Here is a 23,934-nt window from a genome sequence, read left to right on the forward strand (position 1 = left end):
AATCTGTGTGCCAGGAGCAGGAGTCGCACGATGACGCCGTTTGTTGGCCGAAGTGCGTAGTTTAAACTTTTACGTGATGTGGCTCGTAAAAAAAACCACACAAAAATAAAAAAAAACATGGGAGCGTTTCTCGCAATTTGAGACGTGTCTTTTATTTGAGCGAGTCAGATGTGATCGTGCACATTGTGTTGTCTGCCAGGCAGGCTTGTAAAGGTTAGACGTGAAAGACTGTCTCCTTCGGCAGCAACACCGGGGGGAAATGTCCCTGGGGACACAAATGGCTGCTTCTGTCTCGTTATGCACGGAACGTGGTGATCAGGTGGGGCCGGGACGTGATTATTGGAGTGTCTTTTAACACATCCGTTAGAGTGACACTATATTGCCAAAAGTATTGGGCCTCCCATCTGAATGATGAGAATCAGGTGTGCGACAGGTGTATCACATCAAGCACTTAGGCATGGAGAATGGGCCGCTTTCAGTCATTTCCAGCGTGGAACTGTCGTAGGATGCCACCTGTGCAACAAATCCAGTCCTAAATATTCCAAAGTCAACTCTTGGCTTTATTATAAGAAAAGGGAAGAGTTTGGGAACAACAGCAACTCAGCCACAAACTGGTCGGTTTACGGCTCAGACTCCTCCCACCACCGCTCATCCATCTGTGCACTCCAGTGAGAGCACTGCACGGCTGCAGGAGATCTGCAATCAGTGTACCTGTTTGGGATGAACGAGCTGCCTTCTTAAGCCCGCACAACCTGCCATGTCTTCTGTACCTTTGTAAGCATCCCGTGTCGAACTCGCTCTTCCCCCGTGACTTCCATGTTTCCGTTGTGTCTGGTGTTCCTGTTGTCGTCTCGTAGCGCTTCCCGTGTTTCTCTTGTGATTCCCTGTTATTCTCCTTGCCTCCCGGACTGCCCTTTTGGATTTTCGACCTTCCGCTCTCGACGCCTCTCGCTCGCCTTGGATCATCTGCCTGCCTCGCCGACTTCCGTGTTCCTTCACTCTCGTTCAACATTTACGGTAACACTCAACAGCTAATTTACACACGTAGTCTTACACCATACACACTCTTGGATTTTTCACACTCCATTTCCTTGGTTAGTTTGATTAATATTTTTTGTTTATTGTATATAGTGTCTATATATAATAAATACTTAGAACTATACAACCCCCTGGGAGCAGGTGGGTAAAATGTCTTGCCCTAGGATGGCGGAATGGAGGATCGAACCCGGAACCCTCAAGCTGCTAGCAAGGCCACTCTACCAACTGAGCCATACCGCCCAATGTAGTGTATGTTTATTGTTCTATGTCGCCATTCTTAGACTCAGCTCTACCCCCAATCAGCCACCCCTGTCAGTGTTTACACCCGCATAATTCCTACAGGTTATTGCAGATTCCCACCCACGTACGTGTGTGTGTGTGGGGGGCGAGGGGGAATCATCGCTAGCCTGAGAGAAGGGTAAAAGGCTATTCAACAGGGGCGCCCACGGTGGCAAAGCCATTTCCAATAATGTCTTCTTTCTGCTACAACAATCGTGTTTAACCCCGGTGGCTTCAGCTGCCCACTATTTGTCATCCCGCCTCCTCCGTGCCTTCATGTACTCAGGCAATAGCCAGGAAAGTACGCTCCATGATTGCATGGTGGCTACCTTTTTCTGAGTCATGGCGCCGCTTGGGTTTGGGTGGTGGTGGTGGTGGGGGGGGGGGGGGGGGGCACAGGAAGATTGTTCAGTCTGCCTGCACTTTGTCTGTTTGAGCAGAACTATTCACTTTTTTTTTTTTTTTCCGAGTCAGAGATATGCGATCCGCCCTAGATAAGGTTTGCTCAAAAGTCTCAGCGGGAAGAACGCTGTTTATTGCATTTTATAAGCGGGTTTGACTATGAAAAGTTCACGTCAGTACTTTTAAAGCTGCACTGACTAGGATAGGTTTTTATTGTCATTGCACAAGTACAACAAGACGTTTTCAGCAAAAACTCATTCAAGATTAGACAAACAAACAGTGTACAGCATCAATCAATCAATCAATCAATCAATCAATCAATCAATCAATCAATCAATCAATCAATCAATCCCGCCACATCCATGCGCATTGTCTTTTTCCAAGTAAGATTTTTGTAATTCATGCCATTGTGCAAGTGTTTTGTTTTTTGTCCATAGTCCTGCCTTTGTGCTAGTTTTTGTTTTCATTAGTCAAGTTTGTTCTTTGCCACTTTGTTTGCCCTTTTTTTGTAGTTAGTGTTAAAATAAAATCAATCAATCAATGTTTATTTATATAGCCCCAAATCACAAATCATTACGACTACGACATCCACGGAAGAACCCACAAAAGGGCAAGGAAAACTCACACCCAGTGGGCAGGGAGAATTCACATCCAGTGGGACGCCAGTGACAATGCTGACTATGAGAAACCTTGGAGAGGACCTCAGATGTGGGCAACACCCCCCTCTAGGGGACCGAAAGCAATGGATGTGGAGCGGGTCTAACATGATACTGTGAAAGTTCAATCCATAGTGGCTCAAACACAGCCGCGAGAGTTCAGTTCAAAGCGGATCCAAGACAGCAGCGAGAGTCCCGTCCACAGGAAACCATCTCAAGCGGAGGCGGATCAGCAGCGTAGAGATGTCCCCAAACGATACACAGGCGAGCGGTCCATCCTGGGTCTCAACTCTGGACAGCCAGTACTTCATCCATGGTTATCGGACCGGACCCCCTCCACAAGAGAGGGGGGGACATAGGAGAAAGAAAAGAAGCGGCAGATCAACTGGTCTAAAAAGGAGGTCTATTTAAAGGCTAGAGTATACAGATGAGTTTTAAGGTGAGACTTAAATGCTTCTACTGAGGTAGCATCTCGAACTGTTACCGGGAGGGCATTCCAGAGTACTGGAGCCCCAACGGAAAACGCTCTATAGCCCGCAGACTTTTTTTGGGCTCTAGGAATCACTAATAAGCCGGAGTCCTTTGAAGGCAGATTTCTTGCCGGGACATATGGTACAATACAATCGGCAAGATAGGATGGAGCTAGACCGTGTAGTATTTTATACGTAAGTAGTAAAACCTTAAAGTCACATCTTAAGTGCACAGGAAGCCAGTGCAGGTGAGCCAATATAGGTATATATGTATGTATATATGTATATAAAGGTATATACAGTATAGGTATATATGTATGTATATATGTATATACAGTATAGGTATATATGTATGTATATATGTATATAAAGGTATATACAGTATAGGTATATATGTATGTATATATGTATATAAAGGTATATACAGTACAGGTATATATGTATGTATATATGTATATAAAGGTATATACAGTACAGGCGTAATATGATCAAACTTTGTTGTTCTTGTCAAAAGTCTAGCAGACGCATTTTGTACCAACTGTAATCTTTTAATGGGTGTCAAACTCTGGCCCGCCGTGTAATTTCATTTGGCCCTTGAGGCAACATCAAATGAACACTAGAGCTGGCCCGCCGCTGTAACACCGCATTCACCGCTAATACTCAACTCTTTAATCTCGTTATATGCAAATATAATGACAATAAAGTTCATTCTATTCTATTCTATTCTACTCGTCAACACTCCCGATTTTCCCGGGAGACTCCCGAAGTTCAGTGCCCCTCCCGATTTCCAGCTGGACAATAATATTGGGGGCGGGCCGTAAAAGCACTGCCTTTGGCGTTCTCTACATGTCGCCACGTCCGCTTTTCCTCCATACAAACAGCGTGCCGGCCCACTCACATAATACATGCGGCTTATACACACACACAAGTGTATGCAAGGCATACTTGGTCAACAGCCATACAGGTCACACTGAGGGTGGCCGTACAAACAACTTTAACACTGTTGCAAATATACGCCACACTGTGAACCCACACCAAACAAGAATGACAAACACATTTTGGGAGAACATCCGCACCGTAACACAACATAAACACAACATAAACACAACCGAACAAATACCTAGAACCTTTTGCATCACTAACTCTTCCGGGATGCTACAATATACACCCCAGCTACCACCAAACCCGCCTCAACTCAAACCCGCCGCCGAAAAGAGGCATTCAATTTGTATTTTTATTTTATTTGATATGCCATTGATATTTTTTTTATTATTATTATTTAAAACTGGATTTTGCATGTCACTATAAAGTTATATAAGCCTTGCTTGGTCAATATTAAACGCAAAACTTGTTTGGGTCCCTATTAAAGGATTAATGTGTTCAACCTCGGCCCGCGGCTTCGTTCAGTTTTAAATTTTGGCCCGCTCTGTATTTGAGTTTGACACCCCTGGTGTGCAGGGTCACGGAACAGGAAGGCTGATGGGTCACCACAAGGCGCCCCGTAAAAGATGAGGAAAAAAGGTATAACGTTGGGGAAGGATGAGTAAAAAAATACAATCTGGGAAAAAAAACTCCATTGCGAAGCACATATACATATTATAATGTACATGTGGAGATATCTAGCAACAGAGGGGAGGGAGTGCGGGGCCATGGTGGCAGGCTGCAACTCTCAGGCGCTGCCCAGCCTTCCATCACTCCTATGGTATTTGCATCGAGGGCGTTGGATTGGGGTTGGTCCATGTGTGTGTGTGTGGCGTATATTTTTGTGGATGCATATGTGTGTGTGTAAGCCTGCCGCGTGTCTCTGTTCCACGGCCTTGATGTAGTGCAGCCGACAGTCAGTCCAAAGTCAACAACAACAGATGTGTGTCCATTAGAGACCTCGCCCAAGGTTTCTCATGGTCATTCACATAGACGCCCTTGGGGTTGTGAGATTTTTCTTGCTCTTTTGTGGGCTCTGAACCGAGGATGTCGTTGTGGCTTGTGCAGCCCTTTGAGACACTTGTGATTTTGGGCTATATATTCAAACATTGATTGATTGATTGATTGATTGATTGATTGATTGATAGATTGATTGCTTGGTCACATCTAGTCTTAGACTTAGATCGGTCACATATTGTCCCAGATTTAGATCGGTCACATTTAGTCTTAGACTTAGATAGGTCACATATTGTCCCAGATTTAGATCGGTCACATCTAGTCTTAGACTTAAATCGGTCACATATTGTCCCAGATTTAGATAGGTCACATATTGTCCCAGATTTAGATCGGTGACATCTAGTCTTAGACTTAGATAGGTCACATATTGTCCCAGATTTAGATCGGTCACATATTGTCCCAGATTTAGATCGGTGACATCTAGTCTTAGACTTAGATAGGTCACATATTGTCCCAGATTTAGATCGGTCACATCTAGTCTTAGACTTAGATCGGTCACATATTGTCCCAGATTTAGATCGGTCACATCTAGTCTTAGACTTAGATCGGTCACATATTGTCCCAGATTTAGATCGGTCACATATTGTCCCAGATTTAGATTGGTCACATCTAGTCTTAGACTTAGATATGTCACATATTGTCTAATATGTGACCGAAAAAAGTGAGTATAAAGGACCGTGCTGAGAAGAAGAAGTAGATGATATTCATCATATTGTGTAAAAGTTAGATTTGTCTTCTTAAAGTGAATGTTGCACGTTATATTAGCTGTTCTTGTGGGTGTGGAGGGGGGCGTGGTCTGTGAGCAAGCACAATTCATATTCATTTTAATTAGTTTCCATGGACGGTGCAGTTTTTAAATACAACCTTTTTATACCTGCGTCACATAACCAACTGAACACCTATCCCAAGGTACCACACTGTACTGTACGTGATTTATCTGTGACCCTCACTGAGCAGCGGCACACACACTGTAAGTCACACAAACACGTGCACCACCACGTGCACGAGCATCTGAATCTCGCCATACAGGGAACGAGATTGAATTATCATTCCAGATGGACGTAACTGACTGACGATATCCAGATCCTCCAACGCACACTTTAACATGCACACTCGCCTACGGCGTTGATGTACGCACTATAGCAGGTTATTTACATACTTTATACAGTAGTGAAGCTCATTATATATTGTTTTCAACAAGATACAAACACAGACAACGTCATGGTTCTTAGAACTGATACCAATAACCAATTAACCTTAAATATTTATGGGATACATTTATGTTTATGTACATACAGTATATACAGTATATGTGTGTGTGTGTATATATATATATATATATATATATGTATGTATATATATATATATATATATATATTAGGGGTGGGCAAATTAGTGCGTTAATTACGAGTTAACTCATCAATCTATTAACGCCGACAATTATTTTATCGCACATTTGCGTATGTTGTTTACATGCTTTTATTTTGTTAACGCCTTTTCTTAACAAGATGGCGTCGCCCGGCGTGGAGGGGCTCTTGGTAAAGATGGAACATTTGGCAAAAATACCGGACAATTCTGCAAATGTCATGGCTGTCTTACAGCGTGGTCACTCCGGGATCACTTACGACCGCCAGACAATTCTGGATGTGGATAGATCGGGCCGTTTTGGACTGAATGAGGCGTGCTTGCTAGAGCGGCTAGCTAGCATGGGAATACTTTGCCGGCTACATCCAGCGGCCTGTGAAGCAGCGGAGTATATGTGTTGTCTGTCTATTTATGAATAATGCAGACCAGGAGTGTTGGCTGACTTCTTAACGTTTGCTTTCAGAGCGTGCATATCACAACATACAAGATGTCGTCATGGCGACACAACCTATACATGCTCCTCACTCCTGTTGCATGCTGGGTAGGGTAGTTCTTTTTTTCCCTGGCTCATAACATCACAATATAGTACCATGTATATGATCCATCCATCCATCCATCATCTTCCGCTTATCCGAGGTCGGGTCGCGGGGGCAGCAGCCTAAGCAGGGAAGCCCAGACTTCCCTATCTCCAGCCACTTTGTCTAGCTCTTCCCGGGGGATCCCGAGGCGTTCCCAGGCCAGCCGGGAGACATAGTCTTTCCAACGTGTCCTGGGTCTTCCCCGTGGCCTCCTACCAGCTGGACGTGCCCTAAACACCTCCCTAGGGAGGCGTTCGGGTGGCATCCTGACCAGATGCCCGAACCACCTCATCTGGCTCCTCTCCATGTGGAGGAGCAGCGGCTTTACGTTGAGCTCCTCCCGGATGGCAGAGCTTCTCACCCTATCTCTAAGGGAGAGACCCGCCACCCGGCGGAGGAAACTCATTTCGGCCGCTTGTACCCGTGATCTTATCCTTTCGGTCATGACCCAAAGCTCATGACCATAGGTAAGGATGGGAACGTAGATCGACCGGTAAATTGAGAGCTTTGCCTTCCGGCTCAGCTCCTTCTTCACCACAACGGATCGATACAACGTCCGCATTACTGAAGACGCCGCACCGATCCGCCTGTCGATCTCACGATCCACTCTTCCCCCACTCGTGAACAAGACTCCTAGGTACTTGAACTCCTCCACTTGGGGCAGGGTCTCCTCAACCATGGACTCGGACTTGGAGGTGCTGATTCTCATTCCGGTCGCTTCACACTCGGCTGCGAACCGATCCAGTGAGAGCTGAAGATCCCGGCCAGATGAAGCCATCAGGACTACATCATCTGCAAAAAGCAGAGACCTAATCCCGTGGCCACCAAACCGGAACCCCTCAACGCCTTGACTGCGCCTAGAAATTCTGTCCATAAAAGTTATGAACCATGTATATGATGCCTTCAGTTTATCAAAGCACCAAGCAAACAATGGGAAAATTCCCATCATATCAATTCCTAGATATGGTCATAATTATTTTAAGTGCACTACGCAGAATAAACACAACATTATTAATATTGCTACTACGGATAATTTGATCAAAAATTCCCTAAAACAGCCCACTACCTATAATATAGGTTTTTTAAACATAAGATCCCTGATAAAAAAAAATGTTTCTGCTGTTACCTCAGAAATTGCCTGTTCAGATGTTATGATTGTGGCTCAGAGATTTGTATGTAGATTATATTTATTTTCCATAACAAACAGGATAACTTAAATACCCTGGCAGTGGCAATAAGCTTAAATGTTTGTATTTACATTTTTGGAGTTGATTTTCATCAAATATGCTATTTAACTGCTACTGTTTAACAAGGACTGATTTAAATTGTGTTTGCACAACAAATGTTTTGGCGCTTTTGTTCATGTGGGAGAATATTCCAATAAAGGTGCACTACACACTACTTTTGAATTCATTATTGGGCTTTGCGTATACAATGCAGTTAATCGCGATTAATCGGAGAAATAGTGCGATTAACTTCGATTAAAATTTTTAATCGTTGCCCAGCCCTCATATATATACGTATATATGTATGTATATATATATATATATATATATATATATATAATATTATGTATACATGTATACACACATATAAACATAAATGCATATATATATATATATATATATATATATATATAGATATATACATATACAGTATATATATACATACATACATACATATATATACATATATTTACAAATATAGATTTTTGGGTGATAAGTGGACTGGACTCTGCCCTTATATACGAGTATGCCTTTGGACTATAAGCACATGTGCCAGGACACACAGTATCGGTTCTTATAAATTGTTCTACTCTGTTACCATAATTTGGGGTCCAGGATGACTTTTCTTGGACACAACAGGAGTTTTGAGTAGGCTCCGCCGCCATCAAGGAACCATGGTGAGAGGGAGGAGACTCCGCCAAAGGATGAGAAAGTGATTTGTGCGGAAACTGAAAGGCTTTGCACCGTAAGCCGAGTCGAAGAGCAGATTTAGAAGTTGTAAGACAGTGTTGTCATGTCGTGGAGAGATGACGGCCTGCAAGGGGTGAGGAAAGGGTGTGTGTGTGTGTGTGTGTGTGTGTGTGTGACACAGATGGAAAGACTTCTCAGGGATTACTGTGTAACTGGAAGAGGAGAGAGGTGGTAATTGCATTTTAATTACAGTGTTGATGGTTTTGTGCGCCGCCAGATGGAAGGTACTTTACCGATATAAGCAGAAAATGATCCCGCCCTCTGGAAAAAAATAAATCAGGCCTTGGTTGACGAGTTACCTGCTGTGTCCCTAACCTTTGCTGCAGTCGCAGGTGATAATGATTTGTTTAGGGCGGCGGGTTTCCAACATACACCTTCACCCAAGCGCTACGTGTCCTTCTACCTTCCACCTCGCCTGTGATGATTCATGCGGGCGTTGCCGCCATCAAGATGATCATACGCCCGCGCCTTTATGTGTTTGTGTTTTCCATCACACATTTTTTGCAGCAGATTTCTAAAAAAAGTCCGTTTTTTTTAGACTGTAAAAACATATAAAAATAAAAATCTGCACAATTTCCAGTAATTGATTGATTGATTGATACTTTTATTAGTAGATTGCACAGTACAGTACATATTATGTGCAATTGACCACTAAATGGTAACACCCCAATAAGTTTTTCAACTTGTTCAAGTCGGGGTCCACGTTAATCAATTCATGGTACAAATATTGGCAGCTGTGGTTGACTGGAAAGAAAATACACTCCTCATGTACAGTGGATGACTTTATGTTGAAACTACAGATGTCCGATAATACCGGACTGACGATATTATCGGCCGATAAATGCTTTAAGATGTAATATCGGAAATGATCGGCATAGGTTTCAAAGAGTACGGAGTGGTACACGGCCGTAGGGAGAAGTACAGAGCGCCAATAAACCTTAAAGGCCCACTCACATAATATCTACGGCTTTTCACACACACACACAAGTGAATGAAATGCATATTTCCAGCGTGTGCAGCGAGACAGATAGTTAACTGCGTGAAGAAACCGAAGCTCCAGAAGTTTTGTTGATTGCTTTTCCTTTTTGGGGACGGCATGGCACAGTTGGGAGAGTGCCCGTGCCAGCAACCTGAAGGTTCCTGGTTTGATCCCCACCTTCTACCAACCTCGTCACGTCCGTTGTGTCCTGAGCAAAACACTTCACCCTTGCTCCTGATGGGTGCTGGTTAGCGCCTTGCATGGCAGGTTTCTCCATCAGTGTGTGAATGTGTGTGTGAATGGGTGAATGTGGAAATAGTGTCAAAGCGCTTTGAGTACCATGAAGTAGAAAAGCGGTATACAATTATAACCCATTTACCATTACTTGGTCAACAGCCATACAGGCCACACTGAGGGTGGCCGTATAAACAACTTTAACACTGTTACAAATATGCGCCACACTGTGAACCCACAGCGAACAAGAATGACAAGCAAATTTTGGGAGCACATCCGCACCGTAACACAACATAAACACAACAGAACAAATACCCAGAACCCCTTGCAGCACTAACTCTTCCAGGACACTACAATATACACCCCCCGCTACTCCATACATTCACACACCTCAGCCCCGCCCCCCCCCAAACACGCCCACCTCAACCTCCTCCCAAATTCCAAGCTGCTGTTTTGAGGCATGTTTAAAAAAAAAAAATGATGCACTTTGTGACTTCAATAATAAATATGGCAGTGCCATGTTGGCATTTTTTTCCATAACTTGAGTTGATTTATTTTGCAAAACCTTGTTACATTGTTTAATGCATCCAGTGGGGCATCACAACAAAATTAGACATAATAATGTGTTAATTCCACGACTGTATATATCGGTATCGGTTGATATCGGAATCGGTAATTAAGATTTGGATGATATTGGAATAATGGTTGATTGTGCTTTCTGTTTCGCTGCTCCCAGTCTGTGGAGAGATCTCCCTGACCACCTGAGGGCACCTCAGACTGTGAATGCTTTTAAAAAAGGCTTAAAAAGCCTTCTTTTTTAAAAAAGCCTTTTTTTAGATACATGCATACCGCTTCTATATATTTTATTTATTTTTGTTAGATGTTTTTTTTTACATTTTATTTTGCGATTGTGATTTTTTTTTTTTAATACACGGTAGCACTTTGAGGTTGTTTGCACAATGTAAAGTGTTTTTGTTTTTTTTACAAATAAAATCTATTATTATCTCTGATCAGGACTGTTTAAGTTGAATGGTGGCCACTTGTACCTTGTCAGGACTTTGTGAACGTTTTATTCCTGCGGACGGTTCTCCTGCCGCACTTCTCGGCGTGTAAGTCTTTGCTGTACTCCATCATTTGGGTTTGTCGTTCCCTAGCCTGTAAGTTTTAGTTTCGTTTGGTTCCCCTCCAAGCTGCACTTGCCTTTTGTTTATTTTTAACCCACAAACCGCCTTCCTCGATGTTCTGCATTTCTGGGCCCAATCCAAACTGCAAAATAATAAAAGTGATTTATGCTGTTATTTTATCAAATCAATATCGCTGTTGGACATATACCCAAGGCTCCAATATCGGTGTTGTATCAGAAGTGAAAAAGATAAGTCGGTTCACTGCTTTTATTCATGCGGCCTTGAAGGAAAAGCCTTCAAATTGCACATCGGAGCAGTATGAAGTCCGTTGTCTTCCCGAACAAGACCATTCACAGCAAAAACTAGGTGAAAGAACAACTGTTGGTACATGGAGCTCATATTTTCAAGGTCAGGTGCGGGGTCCGGGTGTCATAAAAGTGGTTTACAGACGGGCTGAACGTTATTAATAATGGTGGCAGTGCAGACACCAGCGAGGCCACTTGGTCAGTCCTGCAATAACAGACCAAGTTGGAGGAATAGTTTGTTGTTCCAGCAGCAAAGCCAGCTCCATCAAAGCATGCTTGGGTGAGTTTTGGGTTGAAGAAACTTGAGAAACTCCAGCACCGAGAGCTGGGGCCTCGCGTATTTAGAGTTTTGTTGATTTCCTACGAAAAAAGGGCATGCGTTCTAATCCGCAAAATATGGTACGCACAGTTTCAGATGTACCCAAGTTTTCACGCGCATGAATCTAAGCACATTTATTTTACACCACCCCAATCAAGGTGGAATTGGGCGCACATGTCGGAGTACAGCTGGCCACTCCCTGGCCACGCCCCCATTTTAATACGCAGATCATGTTTGAACTGGATGAGGAAATTCCTGAGGGAATTGCGTGTGAATGCTTCAATGCTGAAGTTGAACTGAAATCCTGGGATTTGTTTTTCGAATTGTTGAAGTCGAAGGGGGGGGGGGGGGGGGTTGCCCACATCTGAGGTCCTCTCCAAGGTTTCTCATAGTCAGCATTGTCACTGGCGTCCCACTGGATGTGAATTCTCCCTGCCCACTGGGTGTGAGTTTTCCTTGCCCTTTTGTGGGTTCTTCCGAGGATGTTGTAGTCGTAATGATTTGTGCAGTCCTTTGAGACATTTGTGATTTGGGGCTATACAAATAAACATTGATTGATTGATTGATTGATCACACAATTCCCAAACAGGCTGAATATTTTGAAGTTGGAACAGTTTGAATCAGATGAAAATTGTGGGAGTTGTCGTTATGGTTACAGAGGGGGAGATGACGGCACAGACACTAGGGGATAATGTTCAATAATCAGTCCATCCATTTTCTACTGCTTATTCGATTTCGGGTAGTGGGGGGGCGTTGGTGCCTGACTCAGCTACAATCGGGCGGAAGGCGGGGTACACCCTGGACAAGTCGCCACCTCATCGCAGGGCCAACACAGATAGACAGACAACATTCACACACTAGGGACCATTTAGTGTTGCCAATCAACCTATCCCCAGGTGCATGTCTTTGGAAGTGGGAGGAGCCTATCCCCAGGTGCATGTCTTTGGAGGTGGGAGGGGCCTATCCCCAGGTGCATGTCTTTGGAGGTGGGAGGAAACCGGAGTACCCGGAGGGAACCCACGCAGTCACGGGGAAGACATGCAAACTCCACACAGAAAGATCCCGAGCCTGGGATTGAAACCAGGTCTACTCAGGACCTTTGTATTGTGAGGCAGACGCACTAACCCTTCTACCACCATGCTGCCCATGTTCAATAATGTATTATAAATATGTATATATATATAAACAATACTAACTAATCAACTAAACTAAGGAAATGGAGAGTGTCAAAACCCAAGAGTGTGAGTGCGTAAGGTTATGTGTGTAGTTAGCTGAAGTGTGTGTTACCAAGTGTTGAGAGCAGGAAGGTGGTCCAGAGCAGGAAAGGAGTGACTAGGTCCGTGTCCGAACGACGGTCAAGGATCGAGGAAGGCAGTCCATAGTCCACAGGGGAAATCAACGGAAGAATCACCAAGGGCAAAACTCGGGAGAGCACAGATGGAGGACAAACAAGGAAGTCAGGCTTCAGTAGGAAAATGCGGAGGGTAAACAGAGAGCATCAAGCTAGTCTAGGCTTACGATATATCATTGAGAATTTAAGTTCCCGCATGGATCCTTGGGTCCAATGGTCCTTCATACAGCTCCCTCTCATCTGGACCAGGTGCGCTGATTGCTGATCGCCTACAGCCTTGCATTGGAATGTGCCCTGTCCGTGACAGTTGTGGAACTTTGAATAATTATTTCAATGGGAATTTTCCTAAAAATTGGAAATTTCGGCAAAAGCGGGATTTTTGGGGAAAATGGTCAAATGGTCTGAATGGTTGGTGTTCGAATTTTTCAAATCGTTGAGAAATGTTGAAGTATTAACATGTTGAATTGAGAAATGATGCTATGGAATTCCTGGAATTTCGGGAAATCTTTGTCTTTTGGCATGATTAGGAGGAACTTTTGACCGTGGAACGGTTGAAATGTGTTGAAAAATGTGGAAGGAGTAGTCGCCAGAAAAAAAGGGTGGAAATAGGGCTTTGGAAAACCAGATATTCTGGAAAATCCTGGAATTTTTTCAACTTGGGGAAAAAAAAGTAGTTTGAATTTCCAGGATGGCAGAATGTGTTGAAGGTGGAATGGTTTGAATCGTTTGAGGGAAATGGTGTGAGTAACTACTCAGTGGTCTAGTGGTTAGAGTGTCCACTCTGAGATGGGTAGGTCGTGAGTTCAAACCACGGCCAAGTCATACCAAAGACTATAAAAATGGGAGCCATTACCTCCCTGCTTGGCACTCAGCATCAAGGGTTGGAATTGGGGGTTAAATCACCCAAAATTATTCCTGGGCGCGGCCACTGCTGCTGCTCACTGCTCCCCTCACCTCCCAGGGGGTGAACAAGGGTGATGGATCGAAATGCAGAGAATAATTTCGCCACACCTAGTGTGTGTGTGACAATCATTGCTACTTTAACTTTGACTTAATATGACCTGCATCAACTAATTTTAATTTACAAACCCTGTTTCCATATGAGTTGGGAAATTGTGTTAGATGTAAATACAAACAGAATACAATGATTTGCAAATCCTTTTCAACCTAATTGTGTTAGATGTAAATATAAACAGAATACAATGATTTGCAAATCCTTTTCAAGCCATATTCAGTTGAATATGCTACAAAGACAACATATTTGATGTTCAAACTTATAAATATTTTTTATTTTTGCAAATAATCATTAACTTTAGAATTTGATGCCAGCAACACGTGACAAAGAAGTTGGGAAAGGTGGCAATAAATACTGATAAAGTTGAGGAATGCTCATCAAACACTTATTTGGAACATCCCACAGGTGTGCAGGCTAATTGGGAACAGGTGGGTGCCATGATTGGCTATAAAAGCAGCTTCCCAAAAAATGCCCAGTCTTTCACAAGAAAGGATGGGGCGAGGTACACCCCTTTGTCCACAACTGTGTGAGCAAATAGTCAAACAGTTTAAGAACAACCTTTCTCAAAGTGCAATTGCAAGAAATTTAGGGATTTCAACATCTACGCTCCATAATATCATCAAAAGGTTCAGAGAATCTGGAGAAATCACTCCACGTAAGCGGCATGGCCAGAAACCAACATTGAATGACCGTGGCCTTCCATCCCTCAGACGGCACTGTATCAAAAACTGACATCAATCTCTAAAGGATATCACCACATGGGCTCAGGAACACTTCAGAAAACCACTGTCACTAAATGCAGTTGGTCGCTACATCTGTAAGTGCAAGTTAAAGCTCTAATATGCAAAGCGAAAGCCATTTATCAACAACACCCAGAAACGCCGCCGGCTCCTCTGGGCCCGAGATCATCTAAGATGGACTGATGCAAAGTGGAAAAGTGTTCTGTGGTCTGATGAGTCCACATTTCAAATTGTTTTTGAAAATATTCAACATTGTGTCATCAAGGGGGAAGCGAACCATCCAGACTGTTATCGACGCAAAGTGTAAAAGCCAGCATGTGTGATGGTATGGGGGTGCATTAGTGCCCAAGGCATGGGTAACTTACACATCTGTGAAGGCACCATTAATGCTGAAAGGTACATACAGGTTTTGGAACAACATATGCTGCCATCTAAGCGCCGTCTTTTTCATGGACGCCCCTGCTTATTTCAGCAAGACGATGCCAAGCCACATTCAGCACGTGTTACAACAGCGTGGCTTCGTAAAAAAACGAGTGCGGGTACTTTCCTGGCCCGCCTGCAGTCCAGACCTGTCTCCCATGGAAAATGTGTGGCGCATTATGAAGCGTAAAATAGGACAGCGGGGACCCCGGAATGTTGAAGGACTGAAGCTCTACATAAAACAAGAATGGGAAAGAATTCCACTTTCAAAGCTTCAACAATTAGTTTCCTCAGTTCCCAAACGTTTATTGAGTGTTGTTAAAAGAAAAGGTGATGTAACACAGTGGTGAACATGCCCTTTCCCAACTACTTCAGCACGTGTTGCAGCCATGAAATTCTAAGTTAATGATTATTTGCAAGAAAAAAAAAAAGTTTGAGTTTGAACATGAAATATGTTGTCTTTGTAGCATATTCAACTGAATATGGCTTGAAAAGGATTTGCAAATCATTGTATTCTGTTTATATTTACATCTAACACAATTTCCAAACTCATATGGAAACAGGGGTTGTATTATGTAATCCTATATTGTGTCTAACTGGAGTTAAGAGATTACCCCCTTCCCCCAGCAACAGCTTCAGTGATGTAACGGGACTTTCCAAATAAATAGAGGAGGCGCGCAGGCTTTTACTTTAAGAACGTAGTTTGGATCTGCAACTAGAACACAGCCCGGAACACCTATCTCCTCATGAGCTAAATTGAACTCTGTCTCTGCATGATTCCTTGCTCCTGGTCTCTTTAATAAATTTCATCAGCGTTTGAACCTGACATTAGTGTTCTTAAAAAAATCAGATATAACCGCCCCCAGGCACATTCTTTTCCTATAAATAGTTGCCCCCAAGTCAAAACAATTTCCCAGGCCTGTCCTATAGTGTTTCTAGAAAGTGCACACTAACATTTCCCGAGGTTGAAATGATCTTCAAAGTTTCCGGTAGAAGTAGAAAGTCAACTTTGATGGTCGTGACCTCTCCCCCCGTCTTCTTCTGTGACTGGACAACCATTACATGGCAGTGTGACTCTGACACCGCCAACATCCCTATGGCTTTTTGACCTCTGGGTTTTCTGTTTTTTTGCCTCTCCACATTCCGTGGCTTTTTTTTTTTCTTCCTTCCTTTCTCTCTATCACGCTTTTCAACCTGCCTCGGGAGAGATGAAAGAGTTTTGATAAGAGGACGCCGCTTCATCTCTGCAGACCAGCACCCGGGAGAAGGAATTGTATTTGTATATCATATACTTACACGCCTGCTCGGGCTGGGCTGGGAGCTTTTAATTGGTTCTGTCGTATCCTTGCGGTCTACCTTGTTCACCGTTTGACGACCGATAAAACGGAAGCAAAGGTAGTATTCGTCTATTCGTCCACGGGCAAGCATAACCGCCTTTTCCCCGCACTGGCTGTCTGGGATCTGTTCGATCAAAGCTGGTTTCAATGTTAAGATCCGTACTAAGCTGGAGTCCTGCTATAATGGACACTTGAAACACATATCCTCGTTAAAAAAAAAACGGTATGTGCAATAATTACATTTTTATGCCTTAGTAAATTAGCTTTGGCAATTTGCTCTTATTTTACCGACTTCCTTTTCTCTCCTGTGATGTGTGTGTAAATGGGGCACTTTTTGTCTGTATTTCATATTTGTTGCCGCACCGGTGGCGGTTAAAGCAATTTTAATATATTTACTGATTGTTTATTGTTGTTGATAATTGTGATATAATTATTTATCGTTCTAAATGTAGTAGTAATGTAATGTAGTAGTAGTAGTGATATTGTACAAGTAATATCTTGTAAGTAATGTAGTAGTAGTGATATTGTACAAGTATTATCTTGTAAGTAATGTAGTAGTAGTGATATTGTACAAGTAATATCTTGTAAGTAATGTAGTAGTAGTTATATTGTACAAGTAATATCTTGTAAGTAATGTAGTAGTAGTGATATTGTACAAGTATTATATTGTAAGTAATGTAGTAGTAGTTATATTGTACAAGTAATATCTTGTAAGTAATGTAGTAGTAGTGATATTGTACAGGTAACATATTGTAAGTAATGTAGTAGTAGTGATATTGTACAAGTAATATCTTGTAAGTAATGTAGTAGTAGTGATATTGTTCAAGTAATATCTTGTAAGTAATGTAGTAGTAGTGATATTGTACAAGTATTATATTGTAAGTAATGTAGTAGTAGTTATATTGTACAAGTAATATCTTGTAAGTAATGTAGTAGTAGTGATATTGTACAGTAATATATTGTAAGTAATGTAGTAGTAGTGATATTGTACAAGTAATATATTGTAAGTAATGTAGTAGTAGTGATATTGTACAAGTAATATCTTGTAAGTAATGTAGTAGTAGTGATATTGTTCAAGTAATATCTTGTAAGTAATGTAGTAGTAGTGATATTGTACAAGTAATATCTTGTAAGTAATGTAGTAGCAGTGATATTGTACAAGTAATATATTGTAAGTAATGTAGTAGTAGTGATATTGTACAAGTAATATATTGTAAGTAATGTAGTAGTAGTGATATTGTACAAGTAACATATAGTAAGTAATGTAGTAGTAGTGATATTGTACAAGTAACATATAGTAAGTAATGTAGTAGTAGTGATATTGTACAAGTATTATATTGTAAGTAATGTAGTAGTAGTTATATTGTACAAGTAATATCTTGTAAGTAATGTAGTAGTAGTGATATTGTACAGGTAACATATTGTAAGTAATGTAGTAGTAGTGATATTGTACAAGTAATATCTTGTAAGTAATGTAGTAGTAGTGATATTGTTCAAGTAATATCTTGTAAGTAATGTAGTAGTAGTGATATTGTACAAGTAATATCTTGTAAGTAATGTAGTAGTAGTGATATTGTACAAGTATTATCTTGTAAGTAATGTAGTAGTAGTGATATTGTACAAGTATTATCTTGTAAGTAATGTAGTAGTAGTGATATTGTACAAGTAATATCTTGTAAGTAATGTAGTAGTAGTTATATTGTACAAGTAATATCTTGTAAGTAATGTAGTAGTAGTGATATTGTACAAGTATTATATTGTAAGTAATGTAGTAGTAGTTATATTGTACAAGTAATATCTTGTAAGTAATGTAGTAGTAGTGATATTGTACAAGTATTATATTGTAAGTAATGTAGTAGTAGTTATATTGTACAAGTAATATCTTGTAAGTAATGTAGTAGTAGTGATATTGTACAGTAATATATTGTAAGTAATGTAGTAGTAGTGATATTGTACAAGTAATATATTGTAAGTAATGTAGTAGTAGTGATATTGTACAAGTAATATCTTGTAAGTAATGTAGTAGTAGTGATATTGTACAAGTATTATCTTGTAAGTAATGTAGTAGTAGTGATATTGTACAAGTATTATCTTGTAAGTAATGTAGTAGTAGTGATATTGTACAAGTAATATCTTGTAAGTAATGTAGTAGTAGTTATATTGTACAAGTAATATCTTGTAAGTAATGTAGTAGTAGTGATATTGTACAAGTATTATATTGTAAGTAATGTAGTAGTAGTTATATTGTACAAGTAATATCTTGTAAGTAATGTAGTAGTAGTGATATTGTACAAGTATTATATTGTAAGTAATGTAGTAGTAGTTATATTGTACAAGTAATATCTTGTAAGTAATGTAGTAGTAGTGATATTGTACAGTAATATATTGTAAGTAATGTAGTAGTAGTGATATTGTACAAGTAATATATTGTAAGTAATGTAGTAGTAGTGATATTGTACAAGTAATATCTTGTAAGTAATGTAGTAGTAGTGATATTGTTCAAGTAATATCTTGTAAGTAATGTAGTAGTAGTGATATTGTACAAGTAATATCTTGTAAGTAATGTAGTAGCAGTGATATTGTACAAGTAATATATTGTAAGTAATGTAGTAGTAGTGATATTGTACAAGTAATATATTGTAAGTAATGTAGTAGTAGTGATATTGTACAAGTAACATATAGTAAGTAATGTAGTAGTAGTGATATTGTACAAGTAATGTATTGTAAGTAATGTAGTAGTAGTGATATTGTACAAGTAATATCTTGTAAGTAATGTAGTAGTAGTGATATTGTACAAGTAACATATTTTATGGTCTCATTTCAAAATAGCAATGTGGTAACAGTATCGGTGTAAATGTAAACAATGCCCATCCCAGTTCCTGATACATACTGTACACTCACAATGGTTTAATTGTGTATGTAGTTTTTTACAATTTATCATTTCTACAATTACAAATGAGTTTTTCAAGCTAATATTTAGTGTTGTTGGGCTCAAACGAGTCAGGATATTTTCAGTCCTTCCGAAGGTTTCATTTATTTCTGTTTTCACTGAAATCATTCGATGACTAAACCCCGTAGAACATTTTCAGGAGTTTTAATGAAGGATTGTCTCCAAGCAGTCATCATCCCGTACCGTCTAGTTCAGGGGTGTCCAAACTTTTTCCACAGAGGGCCGCACACGGAAAAATGTAAGCATGCATGGTTTTTAAACCATAACAAAATATATGAATTATCTTTTAATCCTTAGGGTTCATGGGGAGCATAGAGGGTCTCACTCACTAAAATGATTAAAAATAAGTCAAATTGTTATTATTATTTGTTATTTAATGCTTACAGTAAATCCCCAAATCAACTTGAGGTTGATATAAAGTAAAACAAATAAAGTTTTATGCCTTTTCTGTCAAAGACAACTTTGTTTTTTATAGTAAAACTGAAATATGCAGTATTTAGATGGATAGATAGTACTTTATTGATTCCTTCAGGAGAATTCCTTTATTTAGCAATTAAAGCCCTCAAAGATCAATAATGCAGGACACCATTGATTCTAATTATTTAATAGTTTTGAGTAATCACAGTGAAAAGTTCAATAAAATCCTCCTAAATATATTGGAGATCCAAAAGGTTCCCCACTCATAAAGTGATGCATTTTTATTGTTTTTTTTTACTTTTAACACTTAAATTTCAAGATCAACTTCCGATATATCTGTGGATTTTAAGTTTGAACTATTATTTTGTTTGTTTTATGCTCTTTTGTCAAAACTTTGATGTTATATATGGCAACCACACAACATATGCAATATTTTTCCTCATAAAACATTCTAAAGTGATAATTTTTAAGTAATAATTCATTATAACATAGGTTTTTTTGTCCTTTTCTTTTTTTTTTTAGCAATGGAAAAAAAAGAAAATAAAGACAAAAGGAAAAAAAAACTACCCTCTCGGCAGCTTTGTGTCAACATTGCCACTTTTTCTCATTAGATTTCACCTCGTTTCAATTTTTTTTAATGTTATTTTTTTATTTATTTTTGCAATACTATCAATTTTGCCATTTTTGCAGAATGTGTGGCGGGCCGCACTTTGGACACGCCTGGTTTAGTTGCATCAATCTCGCAGACGTCACGACAAGAAAGCTCAAAGACGGTTAGCGGGTTAGCGGGTTAGCTGGTTAGCTGGTTAGCTTCTCCCACGCTTGGCTGCCAGCCTCCATGTTTCCTGAAGACATGATTGGACTTTCAGTCAATAGTAAGAAGATTAGACTGAGTTACGTGTTTTATCAGACGCCACACTAGTACACCAGCAGCTTTAATCCCGCTAAAAACACACTCCCTCCGCCGTGTGGTGTCCATGCAGACTCCATTTGGTTTTTAGTGCCCTCGCTGGAAATAGTCTGCAACCAAACGTAGTCTGTAGCGATCCACGTTAATTACCTGTTTTAATGAAGCTTTTAAAGATGCTGGATCTTGTTTACTCAGTACAAAATCCTCCTGATTTTAATCCACAAATGGAAGTCATTAAATCCACAAAGAAAAGGACAAGGTGGAGATCTTCTGGCCTGCTTTTCAACACCAAAGATTGTATTTTTCAACATGAATGAAAGTGAAAGTGTCATTTTATTCCTACCAAGGGCCACATACTGAAAAGTCAAAGTCTAATTAAAATGTAAAATAATGCTGAAAAAAGATATTTAGTGAGAAGTCAAAGTATGTGGGGCCATGTTGATATACAGTTTACTTTTTTTCTAAATATAAAATATTGCTTAAAAATATATATTTTCCATTTTTTTTCACATTTTTACTGTTGTTTTTTTTCCCATGTAAGAATACAATATAAATATTATTAATATGATTGTCTAACTGCAAAATTTTATTGAAATACTGGAATATCGCTACCACCGATACCCCATCTTTATGCTGTAATATCGATCATCCATCCATCCATTTTCTACCGCGTATTCCCTTTCGGGTCGCGGGGGGCGCTGGCGCCTATCTCAGCTACAATCAGGCGGAAGGTGGGGTACACCCTGGACAAGTCGCCACCTCATCGCAGAATATCGATCATCGAATCATTAATATCGATATTTTAGATTTTTTTTTAGTTGAGGAGTGTTTAAACTTTTACCAACAAGGGCCACATACTGAAAAATGTCAAAGTATGTGGGGCAATGTTGATATATATTTTTTTTAATTTAAAATAATGCTGAAAAAAATATATTTTCCTTTTTTTTTTTTTTTTACATTTTTACTGTTGTTGTTTTTTTTTCCCTTGTAAGAATAAAATAGAAACATTATTAATATGATTGTCTAACTGCTTAATTTAGTAGTGATGTGCGGATCGATACGGAAATATCGCTACCACCGATACCAGATCTTTATGCTGTAATATCGATCCTGGAATCATTAATATCGATATTTTGGATTTTTTTTAGTTCAGGCGCGTTTAAACATTTTCCAACAAAGGCCACATACTGAAAAGTCAAAGTATGTGGGGCCATGTTGATATATATATCTTTTAATTTAAAATAATTCAGAAAAAAATGTTTTTCAATATTTTTTCACATTTTTATTGTCTTTTTTTTTTGTTCACATGTAAAAATACAATAGAAACATTATTAATATGATTGTCTAACTGCATACTTTAGTAGTGATGTGCGGATCGATACTAAAACATCGCTACCACCGATACCAGATCTTTATGCTGTAATATCGATCCTGGAATCATTAATATCAATATTTAGAATTTTTTTTATTTCAGGAGTGTTTAAACTTTTACCAACAAGGGCCACATACTGAAAAGTCAAAGTATTTGGGGCCATGTTGATATAATTTTTTTAGTTTAAAATAATACTGAAAAAATATATTTTCCATTTTTTTCACATTTTTACTGTTGTTGTTTTTTTCCCATGTAAGAATACAATATAAACATTATTAATGTGATTGTCTAACTGCATAATTTAGTAGTGATACTAGATGTCTATGCTGTAATATCGATCCTCGAATCATTAACATCGATATTTTAGATATTTTTTAGTTTAGGAGTTTTGAAATTTTTTCCCACAAGATCCACATACTGAAAATTCAAGCCATTGGTATTTATTTTAATTTTAAAAAGTGCTAAAAACAGATATTTTATCAATTTAAAGGCAGAACATTTGTATCAGCTTTGTATTATAGGTGACTAAATATAATAATGTTAATTATTAGTTAGTTCTTTCACAAATATTTGCAGAAACAGTCTTCATGCCTGAGTGCTTGATTTGATACACCAGGGGATTGGAGTGATTTAAACACCCGATTCTGATCATCTGGATGGGTGGCCAAACACTTTTAGCAAAATAGTTGTGGAAGTCTCCGAGTGCGGTGGGTTCTTCTGATGCCGACAGATCTTCTCGAGCCCGGTGTAAAGGTTGGAACAAGTCTTTTATTTGTCATACACAAGTATGGTTTGCTTCTCAGCAACATATATTCAAGACTTTTCAGTCCGGTGTGTCTCTGCTCTTGGCTCCAACTCCAACTCCAACCACGTGTCTCGGCCCGGCTGCTGCTAATAAAGGTGACAGGTGATTAGATAACCAGTCCCAGCTGGGCAATCCATATGTTGCTGGGAAGCAATCCATACTTGTGTATGACAAATAAAAGACTAGCTCCAACCTGTACACCGGGCTCGAGAAGATCTGTCAGCATCAGAATATATTGTCAAAAGTATTTGGCCTGTAGTGATTAGATGGATGGATGGATGGATGGATGGATAGTGAAGTGAATTATATTTATATAGCGCTTTTCTCTAGTGACTCAAAGCGGGAATCGAACCTGCAACCCTCAGGTTGCTGGCACGGCCGCTCTACCAACCGAGCTATATGTATGTATGTATGTATGGATGTATGGATGTATGGATGTATGGATGTATGGATGTATGTATGTATGGATGGATGGATGGATGGATGGATGGATGGATGGATGGATGGTGAAGTGAATTATATTTATATAGCGCTTTTCTCTAATGACTCAAAGCGCTTTTACATAGTGAAACCCAATATCTAAGTTACATTTAAAGCAGTGTGGGTGGCACTGGGAACAGGTGGGTAAAGTGTCTTGCCCAAGGACACAACGGCAGTGACCAGGATGGCGGAAGCGGGAATCAAACCTGCAACCCTCAAGTTGCTGGCACGGCCACTCTACCAACCGAGCTATGCCGCCCCATAGATAGATAGATAGATAGATGGATAAATGACAAATTACAGTTCAAAGAGGTGGCGGTATAATAGTAATAAAACATTAGAAATACAATCGGCTCTTCTGTCCCTAATAAGAATATAACAAGAGAAAATAGGCAGTAGTGAGCATGTTATGAAAAAGTATTGCACTGTTATTGTTTTGCATCCCCTGTCATCCTAGTACCCCCTGCGCCCGTC

The 23,934-nt window shown here is 40.0% G+C and overlaps 1 protein-coding gene across 3 annotated transcripts in view; it reads left to right on the forward strand.

Annotated features, from left to right (window-relative positions):
- The window catches only part of agbl4 (AGBL carboxypeptidase 4), an 861,886-nt gene that overhangs the window by 123,026 nt on the left and 714,926 nt on the right, over nucleotides 1–23,934 (forward strand). The gene's annotated exons all lie outside the window — the stretch shown is intronic.

Source organism: Nerophis ophidion, linkage group LG22, assembly GCF_033978795.1.
Source record: "Nerophis ophidion isolate RoL-2023_Sa linkage group LG22, RoL_Noph_v1.0, whole genome shotgun sequence".
NCBI lineage: Eukaryota > Metazoa > Chordata > Actinopteri > Syngnathiformes > Syngnathidae > Nerophis > Nerophis ophidion.